We start from the raw sequence: 14,034 nt of genomic DNA, 5'->3' as shown, positions 1-14,034 counted from the left end.
ACATGAAGGATCATTTATTACACTAGCACAACACAGTGCAGCACAATCACCAAATGGCACTGCATTGAGAAGGAAATTTTGCTGCTGGAGTAATTGACCTTCCAGCAGTAAATTAATTAATCATAGCACAATTCAGGCACTGTCACTGTTTGAAGATGTCAGAGTGCCCAAGTTATAGATTGCAGCAGCACAGTAAAAGCTGTAAGCAAGACAGACGCGAGGAAAAAAAAAAAAAAAGACGTTGCTGAAAGTGCTGATGAGCCTTTCTTGCCAGCAAAGTCAAGATGTGAGAAGTCAGGAAAGACTAAATAGCAGAAAATGGCAGTAGCTCTCAGGAATTTGACTGAAAGGAAAGTAGAATTTCAGTGAACAAGAGCTCTAGATATTATAGTCCAGGAGATTTACTGTCAATGAAACAAAACAGAGTCACAGACAAGTAGACCAGTGAAAAATGCATTAATCTGGAAGAAAAGCTTGAATCAAATAAATACGGAGGGTGTGACTAAATGTAACACCCATGATGTTACTAAACAGTAAACACTGGCATGTTATCAAGAGGTGTACAGTCAAAGGGCAACCGTTGCAATAGGCCATAGATGTGTAAAGAAGAGGAGCTAACCCCAACTGAGGAACAGGTTCAAGCTACAATAATTGTTTCATAGATTCACGGAGCAGATACTAAGGTGTAAAACTGGCTTACTATCCCTAATGAGTACCATTATGCCTAAAGAAAATCATTATTTTTTTATGAATTAGAATATAGCTTTGTAGTGTACTGTGGTGTCAAGGCAAGACTTTTAATAGGTAGATAAAAGAAATGTAATAATATGGTATTACAATGACACAGAAAGTCATGGCTGTTTATAATTGCTTTTTAGGTTGTTGATAGGTAAAAAATGAGGTTCAGGATGAAGGCAGTTAGCATAGCTGGGTTTAAAAAAGGTTTGGACAAGGTCCAGGAGGAGAAGTCCAGAAACTGTTATTAGTTAAGTTGACTGAAGGAATAACCACTGCTTATTACCAGCATTAGTAGCATGGGATCTATTTAATGTTTGGGTACTTGATAGGGATGTGCAGAGCAAAATTTTATGTTCATATTTTTTATGTCCGAAAGGGGGTCCCACTTGCGGCCAATATGGACATAAAAAAAATCCAATGAGTTGGGTATATGTACATATGTGCAAAAAAAAAATTTAAACCCCCTCACCCTCCTTAATCCCCCCCCCCCAGACTTACCACAACTCCCTGGTGATCGAGCGAGGAGTGAGGACGTCATTTCTGCAATCCTTGGCGAGAAGCATGTGACGTCGGCGGCACGTCGAGTGACGCGGCGTCACGTGATTCCCGGCTCGTTCGCGCCGGACGGCTCGTTCGGCCCAAAAAGAACTTTTGGCCAGCTTGAGGGGGTCAGGAGGCCCCCCCAAGCTGGCCAAAAGTTCTTTTTGGGCCGAACGAGCCGTCCGGCGCGAACGAGCCGGGAATCACGTGACGCCGCGTCACTCGACGTGCCGCCGACGTCACATGCTTCTCGCCAAGGATTGCAGAAATGGCGTCCTCACTCCTCGCTCCATCACCAGGGAGTTGTGGTAAGTCGGGGGGGGGATTAAGGAGGGTGAGGGGGTTTATATTTTTATTTTGGCTCAACAATCGCGATTTCCCACATATCGAACATATCTATGTTCGATATGTGGGAAATCCGATCGTTTATGTCGAATCAATTTTTTAAGTAAAAAAAAAATATGAGTTGCGTTTTACTAATGCGGTCAATCCGAATGCACACCCCTAGTACTTGACAGGTACTTGTATCCTGGCTTGGCCACTGCTGGAATTGATGCTGTACTTGGTGGAACCTCGGTCCGACTCAGTATGGCAACTTCTTATGTTCTTATCTTTCTGGCTTGTTCTGCTTTCCTAAAAGGAGATGTAGGTGTTTTAGGCACTGATATAATAAGAGGTAGATTTTAAAAACATACGCGCGCGTGTACTTTTGTTCGCGCACCAGGTGCGAACAAAAGTACGCTGGATTTTAAAAGATACGCGCGTAGCCGCGCGTATCTTATAAAATCTGGGGTCGGCGCGTCAAGAGGGTGCACATTTGTGCAACTTGCGCACGCCGAGCCCTGCGAGCACTGCCCGTTCCCTCCAAGGCCGCTCCGCGATATCGGAGCGGCCACGGAGGGAACTTTTTTCTACCCCCCCCCCCCCCCGCACCTTCCCTTCCCTTCCCCTACATAACCCATCCCCCCAGCCCTATATGGACGCCCCCCCACCTTTATCGTTACTACTGCCTCCGGGCAGTAGTAACTTACGCACGCTGGCGCAGCAGGCCCCGACACAGGCCGCTGTGTCGGGGCACTCGGCCACGCCCCGGACCGCCCACACGCCCTGGACACACCCCCAATCCCTGGCCACGCCCCTGGCCACGCCCCGGGTCGCCCCTTTTTGCAAGCCCCGGGGCATATGCGCGTCCCGGGGCTTGCGCTCGCCGCCGAGCCTATGCAAAATAGGCTCGGCGTGCGCAGGGGGGGGTTTGGGGTAGGTTTTCGGGGAGTACACGCGTACCCCTTTGAAAATCTACCCCTAAGTGTAGCTTTTCATGGGTAGGGTTGACACTGTTTGATTTATGGTAGTTATTGTTTATTTAGTTTGGGAGGTTTACTGTATTTTAAATTGTAATTCAGTTTATTCATAGCTTTCTGAGAGCCAAGTTCACACCTAACACTTTACAATAGGTCTAATACCAAATGTTTTGCAAGTATCTTGCTTTTTTGTGGGATTTTTCCTGGAATATCTCTAGCATTCTGTCACTCCTCTGGGAACCCTGACCCTTTCATCCCCATTTACCCAGCATTTCAAATCACCAAGAGGGCTAGACTCCAAGTGGGATAACCCCTTCCCCCCGCACAATACATTTGGGGGGGGGGGGAGGGTTTCCTCACCTCAGGCAGCAGATTGCCTTGAGCTGCCCCTAATATAGAGGCATTATATGGCAAGATTGGGAGACTGGGCATCCAAATGGCAGATGATAAATAATGTGCACAGGTGCAATGTGATGCACTTAGGGAAGAGAAACCCAAAATATAGTTACACAATGTAAGGTTCCACATTAGGAGTCACCACGCAAGAAAAGGATCTAGTGTTATCATGGATAATTTGTTGAAACCCTCTGCTCATTGTGCAGCGGTGGCCAAGCAAGCAAATAAAATGCTAGGAATTAGGAAGGATTTGAGAATAATACAGAAAATATCATAATATCTCTGTACTGCGCCATGCTGCAACTGCACTTTTAGTATTGTGTGCAGTACTGGTCACCACATCTGAAAAAAGATATAGCAGAATTAGAAAAGATAGAGAAAGACAAGCAAAATGATAAAGGGAATGGAATGATTCACCTATGAGGAAAAGCTGAAGAGGTTAGGGCTATTCAGCTTGGAGAAGAGAAGGATGAGGGAAAATGACTATAAAATAATGAATGTGGTGGAATGGGTAAATGCAAATAGGTTGTTTACTCTTTCAAAAAGTACAAAGACTAAGGGACATTCAACAAAGTTACTAGGTGATACATTTTAAACAAATAGGAGAAAATATTGTTTTATGCAATGCATAATTAAACTCTGGAATTCATTGTTGGAGGTTGTGGTGAACGCAGTTGTGCTTACCGCCCACAGCAGGCCCGCAAGTGGTTCACTCACCCCTAAAACTGTGCTGTCTCTTGTGGCCCGAGCAGCCGTTATTGCTGCCATTTCTCTGTGGCAGGAGAGGTGCCACCAGTTCTTGATACCAGTTGGACGCCGCTTCCTCCATCCATGCGGTGGGAGAACACCACCAAGGCTGACCTGCTTCTTCATGACCTAGGATGTAGACTTCCTCCCTGCTGGTCTTAGGCATGAGTGCCTCTTTTTTCAATTTAAAGGGACTGTGGCGGGAAAATCCCTGTGGCCCTTCCCTATAATGTCATGCTTGCAGGCCTGCAAAAGGGCTTCTTAGCCAGTCTCTGGTGGTCTTCACAAGGAGTTGCTTGAAGTTCCTGTCCAGCCTTTACTCCAAGAGTCAGAGTTCTAGATCTTCACTTCAAGGTCTTCATGTTCTTCGTGGGAGCTCCTCTACATTTCTTCATTCAATGTTCCATGTTCCTGGTCTCTGATCAGTTCCTGCCTTCATTGTCTTCCAAGTTTTCAGTCAAGCCCCTGATGTTCCAGTCTTCATCTCCATATTCTACCTTCCTAATCTTCTCCTTCGTCTTCTTCCAGGCATGCCAGCGTGATGGAGCGCAACCAGCCCATGGGTTCTGTAGAGCGCTTATGTCACAAGGCCTGTCTCCAAGCATCTTCACTGGTCAAGTCTCTGGAAGTCCCTTTTTTTTAAACCCTGGGGTCCCATCCCTGGTTCCGAGTTTCTGAATGCTTGTGTCCCATCCCTGGTTCTGAGTTCCTGAGTCCTGAATCCTGTTCCTGGTCTTTGGAGTTCCTTGTTCCAGCTTCTGTCCATGTCCAAATCTCAAGTCCAGGGTTTGCTTCGCCTCCGGCATAGTCCACAACCAGCCCTCGAGTTGTGTAGGGTAAGCAGCAGGTCAGAATTCTCCCAGAGTCTTCTTCATGTTTCCAGTGCTAAATCTTTATCATGTTTCAAGCCCAGGGTCTGCCCCGCATTCGTCATGGTCCATAACCATCCCATGGACTGTATAGGGTGCACTGCGGCGCAAGGCTCATTTTGTTCCTGAACCTTAATCTGAACCTGAGTCTTTGGTTACTAGCTACAGTGCCTTCGTCTAAGTTTCTAGTCTTCAGTGCCTTCATCTAAGTTCCAAGTTTTCAGTGCCTTCATCTTGCCCTCATCATCAGAGTCATTTTCTATCCTCAACTCCCGTCTGTCCTGATGCTGAAGCCATTCCCAAGCGGCAAGACCAAAAGGGCTTTCTGGGTGGCCAGAGGGCTACCCCAGAGACTAGCATTGGATTTCGGAGTCTCACTCCATGCATGCAGGTTCAGCGGACTTGAGTGTTCCAAGTCTCCAAGCTTCTGTCCAGCCCATGCTCGAATGTGCTTGCCTATCCATGGCGTGTAATTTGGAGCCTTGCCCTGGGGTTGTGCCATGGCCCAAGGGTTCATGCTCACATCTGCTTCTGAACACTGTCCATGCTTACAACAGTTTGTGAAGACCATGAGCTCATTGATCATGTACCTGGAATGGGCATATGATTTCTGTATTTTCTGCATCTTGTTCCAGTCTTGAATTCCATCTAAGTTTTGCTTTTCTCCTAATTTATTTTTCTACGAGCAGCCTGAGGTGCCTGCTTTCACTCCTGGGTTTTTTCAACCTGCAGGAGGTGTCTGTACCCAGGTTTGCTCAAATTCTTCAGCTTGACGAAGCATTCATTCATTCATTCATTCATTTATGTCCTTGTCTTTACCTGCAGTTTTGTAAACTGCTTTTGCAGATGTGGACCATTGGACCAAGGTGAGGTTGACACTACCCACAAGGAGGAGCCCTGCAGATCCTCACCATCAGGAGGTGGAGCTGGCTGGATCAGAGGCTCAAAAGGAACTTCACCAATACCAGCCCTCTTTTCCCTCAGGTTGAGCCCTTGGGTGTTGGGGCGGGCTGAACTTAGGTGCGGGACTCCGTGCAGAGATGGAGCTGTCATAGAAGTAAGCCAGTAAGAAAAAGCAAAGATCAGTCTAGGGCAACGTCAGGGAAAGTAGCAGTTAGCAGAAATGATAACAAACTGAGGTCAGGGTGGGCAGCAATCCAACAAAGTCAAAGGAGGTCCGAAGCGAAGACAGTAATCCAAACGAAGATGAAGCTGAGATCCAAGTTGAGGTCAAGCCAAGGAGTCAATCCAGAGGAAAGAAGGCTTGGCAGAACAGCGAGAGGAGGGAAGACAGATGCGGGTCCACCAGATGAAGACCCAGGACCACCGAGAAAGCAGGAACAGGAACCAGGAACAATGTGGCAAACAGCTATTCCAAGGAGTGGGACCTATTGTCAAGGCTTCTGAGGCAGGGCAGAGCAGGCCTTAAGTAGTAGCAGACTTGTGATATCATCCGGAAGACCCACAGGGCGTTTCTCACCTTGGGCCCTTTAAGAAGTGCTGAGCCACATGTGCATACCTAGGGACACCAGCTCAGCTGAGCAGCAGCCCTCACATGCCGCTTCGGACCTGAACAGTGGTCAGTCATGTCTCCACTGGCTGGCACATCTATGGATCTCCCTGGCTTGGAGGTAAGTCAGTCACAGGATGGACCAGCAGCTTGCCAAATGCAACAACTACTTCACTTCAGTCCTGAACAAAGGAATCTCCAGCTCCTGTCTTTGGACCCTTGATTCACCCTGCTCGTATAAGGAATATACCTTCATCTCCTCTAAAGCCATCAGAAATAGGTTTGAGGAGGGGATACTGTTGCACTTCACTCACGAGCAGTTCACTCACCTCCAAAAATCATGCTGCCCTGGCCGAGTCTGTACCGTGCTGTCTCTTGTGGCCCGGCCCCGAGCCATCATCATTGCTGCCCTGTCTCCACAGCGGGAGGGATGCTGCCAGTTCCTGAATCCGGCTGGATGTTACCTCCTCCATCAGTGCTGCGGGGGAATGCTGCCTTCACTGACCTGCTTCTTCATGGCCCGGATCACCGACTTCCTCCCAGCAAGGGGGACCATGGCGGGAAAAGCCCTGCTGTCCTTCCTGATGATGTCATGCCTGCAGCCCTATAAAAGGGCTTCTATGCCAGTCCCTGGTGGTCTTCATAAGGAGTTCCTTTGCCCTGGAGTTCCTGTTCCAGCTCTTGATCTAGGAGCATTCAGAGTTATTGAGAGACTGTGTGGGTCTGTAAGTGTGCATTTTGGGAGAGGGAGCCCATGGGATCTGGAGCCTGTGTATGCGCAGGTGTGGGAGCTTGTGTATATATGTGTGTGTATGTGTAGTGTGTGAGAGAATGGGAGAGGGAGAGAGAGAGACAGAGAGAGAGAGAAAGAGAATATGTGTGTGTGTGTGAGTGTATGTGACCTTGTGTATATGTTTAAATGGGAGCCTGTTTATTGTGGGATTCTGAGAAACAGGACTGATCGACCCCTGATCCCCATCGCAACCTCGAGGAGTCGTCCAGCCTGACATCCGAACTACCTTGATGGACCCCCACCGCGCCGACCGGCCCGAGCCAGCCCCGGACTCCACCTACCTCCACATCAGCGAAGCGCCGAGGGACAGAGGGAATAAAGGCCGCACCGGTGAGATGATCCTTCTTTACCTCGCGCCTGGCCCGCTCCATGCGCATCCGAGCGCCCTGAGGACATCGATCGACCCCTGTTCCCCACCATGACCTCGAGGAGTCATCCAGCCCAACTCCTAAACTACCTCAACGCTAACCGGCCTGAGCCAGCCCTGGACTCCGCCTACCTCCACATCAGCGAAGCGATCGAATAAAGGCCACACCGTTTAGCCACAGGCGCCACGCGCCGGGTGTCGCACACCGAAGGAGTGCAACAAAGGGGCCTGCCCCTTAGTGTGCCCCTTTGTGTTGCCTTTCTATCACCACTAACATAGCCAACAAACTCTTCCCTCTTACAACCAAACATATAAACCCTTCACACAACAACAAAAAAGCCTGGTACTCCCCTGAACTCGAAACACTTAAATGCTACCTAGGAAACATTGAAAAGAAATGGCGGAAGGATCCTACCCTTACATTATTGGCCACCTACAAAACTATACTCCACAACTACAGAACTACCATCCTGAAAACCAAACACTACTTCTACGTCCTGAAAATTCACAACTACCAATACAACGCCAAAGCTCTTTTCTCTTATATCTCTGACCTAACAAAACTTTTCCCCCCTATATCTAATTCCGACTCCAAAACCAAATGCAATGACATCACCCACTATTTCAATGACAAAATCTCTAACCTTATGATGAAGCTTCCCCCCAACACCAATACTAACAGTATCCCTAAAAACCCTAATGCAGTCCTAGACTCCTTTCATACCATCTCCACCACAGAAACAGAATCCCTCATAAAGAAAATTAAACGTGCTTCTCACCCAGCCGATCTGATCCCATCTCATTCCCTAAAATCGATCTCAAACATTCTAGCCAAACCTTTATCCCAAATTATCAACTCATCCCTCATACATGGAAATGTTCCCTCCACCTTGAAACAAGTATAAACCTCTGCTCCTGCAGGGTCGAAGATTGCTGTCGTGACTGAGGTTAATGGTATCAGTAATGTAGTCATGAAATATGTACAAGGCAGCGAGCTCTCAGGTGTTGCCCTACAGGGGTGCTGTTTAAGGCCTTCTTCCCTACTGGGTCTCTTTTCAGAAAGGGGGTTCAGTAGGGATTCTAATTGCTACTACCCACCCAGTGCAGTCTCTTGCCAGTTAAGAGGGGAGGCAAGGATAAATAAGATATTGTATATATATATGTTTTTAAATAATTTTATTTAAAAATACTCTTTTAATGAAATCATACTATTTCTTAATACTATTGTGAATATTCAAATATCAATTCTCTTAATAAACCTTAAAATATATTTATTTTTCTTTTCCCTATCACAGATTATCAACTATAAACAAACAAGCAATCATAAAAGAATATATTCCAGCTACTTCCAGCTCATCTATTTATCAGATAAGTATTTCAGTCCTTATTATTTCTTGTATATTAACTTTAATGTTTCTTGTATCATTTCTTTTAAATAAAAGAAAATTGATTCTTTGTATTCTCTTTTCTTTTCTCTCTCTTATATAAGACCAGTATCTCTTCTCCTTGTTGTATTCAGGTAAGTAAACTTTACTTTTTTTATAGTCTTTTTCTTTCCTTTTCTTATTTATTGTTTGTAGTTGTTCTCAAGTGCACCTGTAAAACAATATGCTCAAGCCTGGCAATAGTAGTTTTAAGTTCTATTATTAAACTTATCTGTTTTTTCTTCTTCTTGTCGTTGCTGGCCAGATGATAATCTTGTTGTTCTCTCATCCTTTAGTCTTCTTTTCTCTTCTTTTTCTCCATATGCTGTTTCTTCTTTCATGTACCTACTAACTTATACTTTAAATAAACTAATAACAAATACTAACTCCATGACACCGCTCCTGGATCTTCCGTAATTATATATATATATATATATGTCAACCTGTGTATTCTGTCTTTGACAGAGCTACTTGTTACTGTTTAACTAGCTAAATTAAATCAAAAGATAATTTGTATTCCCTAACTTTTCTTCTTCTTCTTTCTCTTTTATAATTAAAAGAACAATTCCACTATAAATACTTTCATACAACTCTCTTTCTTTTGATATTCTTTCACACTTATGAGTTCCTTCTTAAATTATTCATTGGATATAGACAAAACTTCTTTGGATACAATTTTACTTCGCCATAAAATATTTCCATATGTAATTTGTATCCTCTATTTAATAGCATGTATGGTAATTGAGCTATTATAGTGATATCTTCTTTATAGTGACTGTTGTTGCAGTTTTTGTCACTAAAATGTTATACACTTTATAATGCTCAATTTTATTGCCATTCCATCTCTTCAAAAAAAAAAATAAAAAAAAATTGTATTCACTCAAACAGTATATATACCCTATTAAATGCTGTTTTAGAACACAATACAGCAATTTTTAATTACTTATTAATATTGTCTTTTGCCTACCTTATCTTAACAGGAACCCTCATACATACACATACATACTTTCATTAATTCTATTTATAGTGCATGTACTTTCATTATTTCACGATGTTTAATACTGCAAACTAGGCCTAAAGTACAGAGAATTAGGGATGTGAATAGTTTTTTATCGATTTAAAATATCGTCCGATATTTTTTAAATCGTCAAAAATCATTAAAGAGTGCGATACAATAGAAATTCCCCTGATTTATCGTGAAAAATCATTAATCGGGTTTGTGTCCACTAACAGGAGTTATTTGGGGGAGGGGGGGCGGCGGGAAAACCAGCACACCAAAACAACCCCTAAACCCACCCTGACCCTTTAAAACTAATTCCTTACCTTCCCCCACCCTCCCAAACCCCCCCAAAACATTTTAAAAATCACCTGTGGTCCAATGGAAGCCCCGGGACCGATCGCCCGCTCTCGGGCCGTCGGCTGTCACTAATAAAAATGGCACCGATGGCCCGATAAAAAAATACCCACCCCGACCGTTTAAAACTGACCCCTTAGCCTCCCCCAGCCTCCTGACCTCCCCCCCCAAAAAACATTTTAAAATTACCTGGTGGTCCAGTGGGGGCACCGGGAGCGATCTCCCGCTCTCGGGCCGTCAGCTGCCACTAATAAAAATGGCGCCGATGGCCCTTTGCCCTTACCATGTGACAGAGTATCCGTGCCATTGGCCGGCCCCTGTCACATGGTAGGAGCACTGGATGTCATAAACTCAAATAGTGCACAGCACTGCTCACTATATATGTTCTGTCTTTCCCCTCATGTTCATTTCTATTTGGGTTTATTAATTTCAATATCAGAAAATGTAATAGATTGTTTATTAATAAAATCCCTTCTCATTCTCTATTTTAATTCAGTGCTAAGGCTCAAACTAGTGTACTTGTGCATACCTTGTTACTTGTAACCAATGAAGCTACTGACATCACTACCTAGTTACCCCCTTATTTTTCAAAGTTGTTTTAGATTATACTATCCTACATAGGGGTGTTCAGACTATTCCAATTAGACTATTAATTTATTCATTTCATCTTATCAGACTATTATATCTTTCCTAACTATAATAAAAATATTTTCCATATTTTCTCTTTACCTTCCTAGTATTTTAATTCCTTCTTACACTTTCACCCTTCACACAGACATTATAAATATACATATTTCATTCAAACTACAACTTAGACTCTTTCCTAATACTTAATTAAAGTAACCACAGTTTACTTAAACTGTTTCAATTCCTTCCTAAATTTTCCTTTAGGTTTTAAAGGCTACTTTAATTTGTAACACATCAGGATGTTCATTGAGTCTATTTAGACATTTAAAAACATTTCTGTTATCCTGGACTCATCTCCTTCAAGTGGCTTAAACCTCTATTTCAGGCTATCAGTATCATTTATTTTAATACATTCTTAATTTTCTTTATTTTACTTAAAATTGATGGGGTACATTTTAAAAAACAGCGTGCTCACGTACTTTTGTTCGCTCAACAGGCGCAAACAAAAGTACGCTGGATTTTATAAGATCCGCGCGTAGCCGCGCGGATCTTATAAAATCCAGGGTCGGTGCGCGCAAGGGGGGTGGTGAACATTTGTGCACCTTGCACGCGCCGAGTCCTGCGTGCACTGCCCGTTCCCTCCACCCCCCCCCCCCCCGCACCTTCCCCTCCCTAACCCACCACCCCGGCCCTATGTAAACCCCCCCCTACCGTCCTCACTAACACTCGCAAAAATGATCATATCACCCCAATTCTAAAAGATCTTCATTGGCTCCCAATCCCCTTCAGAATTATCCACAAGAGTCTCTCAATAGTCCACAAGACTCTACATTATCAAAATATAGACTGGCTAAACAACTTCCTCCACTTCCATACCCCAAATAGACACACCAGATCTGCTAACACCGGCACCCTACATATCCCCGCACCTAAAATCACATCTAATCTCCACCAGAGACAGAGCTTTTTCCATTGCTGGCCCCTCTCACTAAAACTCGATGCCCCCTGATCTACGACTAGAGCCCGGCACTCAGAAATTTTTAAAGAAATTAAAGACATGGCTCTTCAATCAGGCTTTCACTTAACTCCCCTCCCCCCTCTCATTCTTCCGCCATGAAACAACTTTAAGCCTCCTGTACATAGTTTCCTTGTAATTTAATTTAATCTTGCTGTTAATTTTTAATTTTGTAATTTACTGTTTTACTGTTTCATGTTCCTTGCCCTATCTTTTTTCTCCCCTTTACCTCTTATCTTTTCTAAACACTAAGGGGCGGATTTTAAAAGGCCTGTGCGCGCGTAAAGCCCCGGGATGCGCGTAAGTCCCGGGGCTTTCGAAAAGGGGCGGGAGGGGGCGTGTCTGGGCGTTCCCGAAACGACATGGCGTTTTGGGGGCATGCCATGGCGTTTCGGGGGCGGGCCCCGGGGGGCGTGTTGCCGGCCCGGGGGCGTGGTCGAGGCCTCCAGAACAGCCCCCGGGACCGGAGGACGGAGCGGGGCTGCCAGCCGGCGCCCGCAAAGTTATGCCTGCTTTCAGCAGGCGTAACTTTGCCGACAAAGGTAGGGGGGTTTAGATAGGGCCGGGGGGGCGGTGGGTTAGGTAGGGGAAGGGAGGGGAAGGTGGGGGGAGGGCGAAGGAAAGTTCCCTCCAAGGCCGCTCCGAAACCGGGCGTCCTCGGAGGGAACAGGCAGCGCGCGCTGGGCTCGGCGCGCGCAGGTTGCACAAATGTGCACCCCCTTGCATGCGCCGACACCGGATTTTATAAGATACGTGCGGCTACGCACGTATCTTATAAAATCCAGCGTACTTTTTAAAGATCTACCCCTAAGACTTTAACTCTTCTCTTTATATTGTTGGATGCATCCTGATTATATTGTTTTATGTAACTTACTTCTCCTCTCTTTCCCGGTCAACCTTGCTATTTGTTAAATGTAAACCGATGTGATGTACATATGAACTTCGGTACATAAGAACTATAAATAAATAAATAAAATAAATAAACATATTGTCTTTGCACAGTGCACCTTAATAAAGCCATCTGAAAGCCACAGATGGCCACAACAGTGTGACTGACACAAGCCTTTTATAGATAAATAGATATGGATAGGTAAATTAAATAGGCATTCTGGGGGAACTGAATACCTATTTAACACATGTACGCCCGCACACACCTTTTTAAAATCTACCCCTATGGCTTCTTGCTGTTTCCAGTTCAGTTTTTACCTGCATATTTCTATTTATATATTGCTCAAGAAATATAAAATACTACTTCTAAAACTATACTAATAAATAGGATAAATGTTTCAAAACAACTGATAAATAGAATAACATTCAATCATTAAAAACTTATAAAAAGTACTTAAAATTCTCCAAACACCAATAAAATATTTCAAACAGCAGATACATCACATAATATCCAATAATTAAAATGTCAAGAAAAATAAACATAAAAAGCTACCTTTACTCTCTAGCAACTCTCCTACTCCTTTTCCTTGAAGGCCAATAGCACACACCAGAAGCAGCAATGGCTGCTGAAGCTCTGTCTTCACAGTCCTCTTCCATAGGGCCTATGACAAGTCTTGCTCACATACACGTATACACAGTTTCTGTCTCCTACACAGCAGTCACCTCCTTGACCAATTTCTGTCTCCTACACATCAGTCACCTCCCTGACCAATCTCTTGCTCTCACACACACACCAATTACCTCCTTGATCAATCTTTCTCTCACCCACACCAGTCACCTCCCTGACTAGTCTCTCGCTCTGTCACACACAGTCATCTCCCTAACTAGTCTCAGTCTCTCATACATGCCTTCTCACTCTTACATATACACACGGTCTCAATCACACACATGCTCTCATATGCTTACAATCATGCTGGCTCACTCTCTCTGTCTCATTCACTCATCCGCCCACTCCCCTGGCACACATGGCAGCTGCAGCATAAGGAATCCTGAATCTGCATTGGGCAACTGAGAAGGGCAGCCAGTGTGCTGCTATCAAAGCAGGCTGGAAACTGCAGCAGGAGTGAATCCCCCAGGCCCCACAGCACTAAGAAGGCAGCATTCAGCTGTTTTCCTATGCTGCGATAATCATGATGCACAGGAGAAGGGTAGTCAGCTGATTGTAGCTGCAGGAATTTCCTGCCTCGCGACTGTCATGTAAATCCAGCGATTAGCTATCCTGGGCTGCAGCAATGAAGGACTGCCTTGGAAAGGAGAAAGAAGTGCACCCTGGAGGGAGTCTTTGGGTACTTGATTTCTGCAGCAGCAGTAGCATGGCCCTTTCATCTTCCTACACACCCCAAACAACATCATTTCCTCTTTCAGGCCGTAGGGGCAGGAAAAAGAAAAAGCCATGTTGTTGTTG

This window comes from Rhinatrema bivittatum, chromosome 1, assembly GCF_901001135.1.
Source record: "Rhinatrema bivittatum chromosome 1, aRhiBiv1.1, whole genome shotgun sequence".
Classification (NCBI taxonomy): Eukaryota; Metazoa; Chordata; class Amphibia; order Gymnophiona; family Rhinatrematidae; genus Rhinatrema; species Rhinatrema bivittatum.
This window is presented reverse-complemented; position numbering follows the sequence as displayed.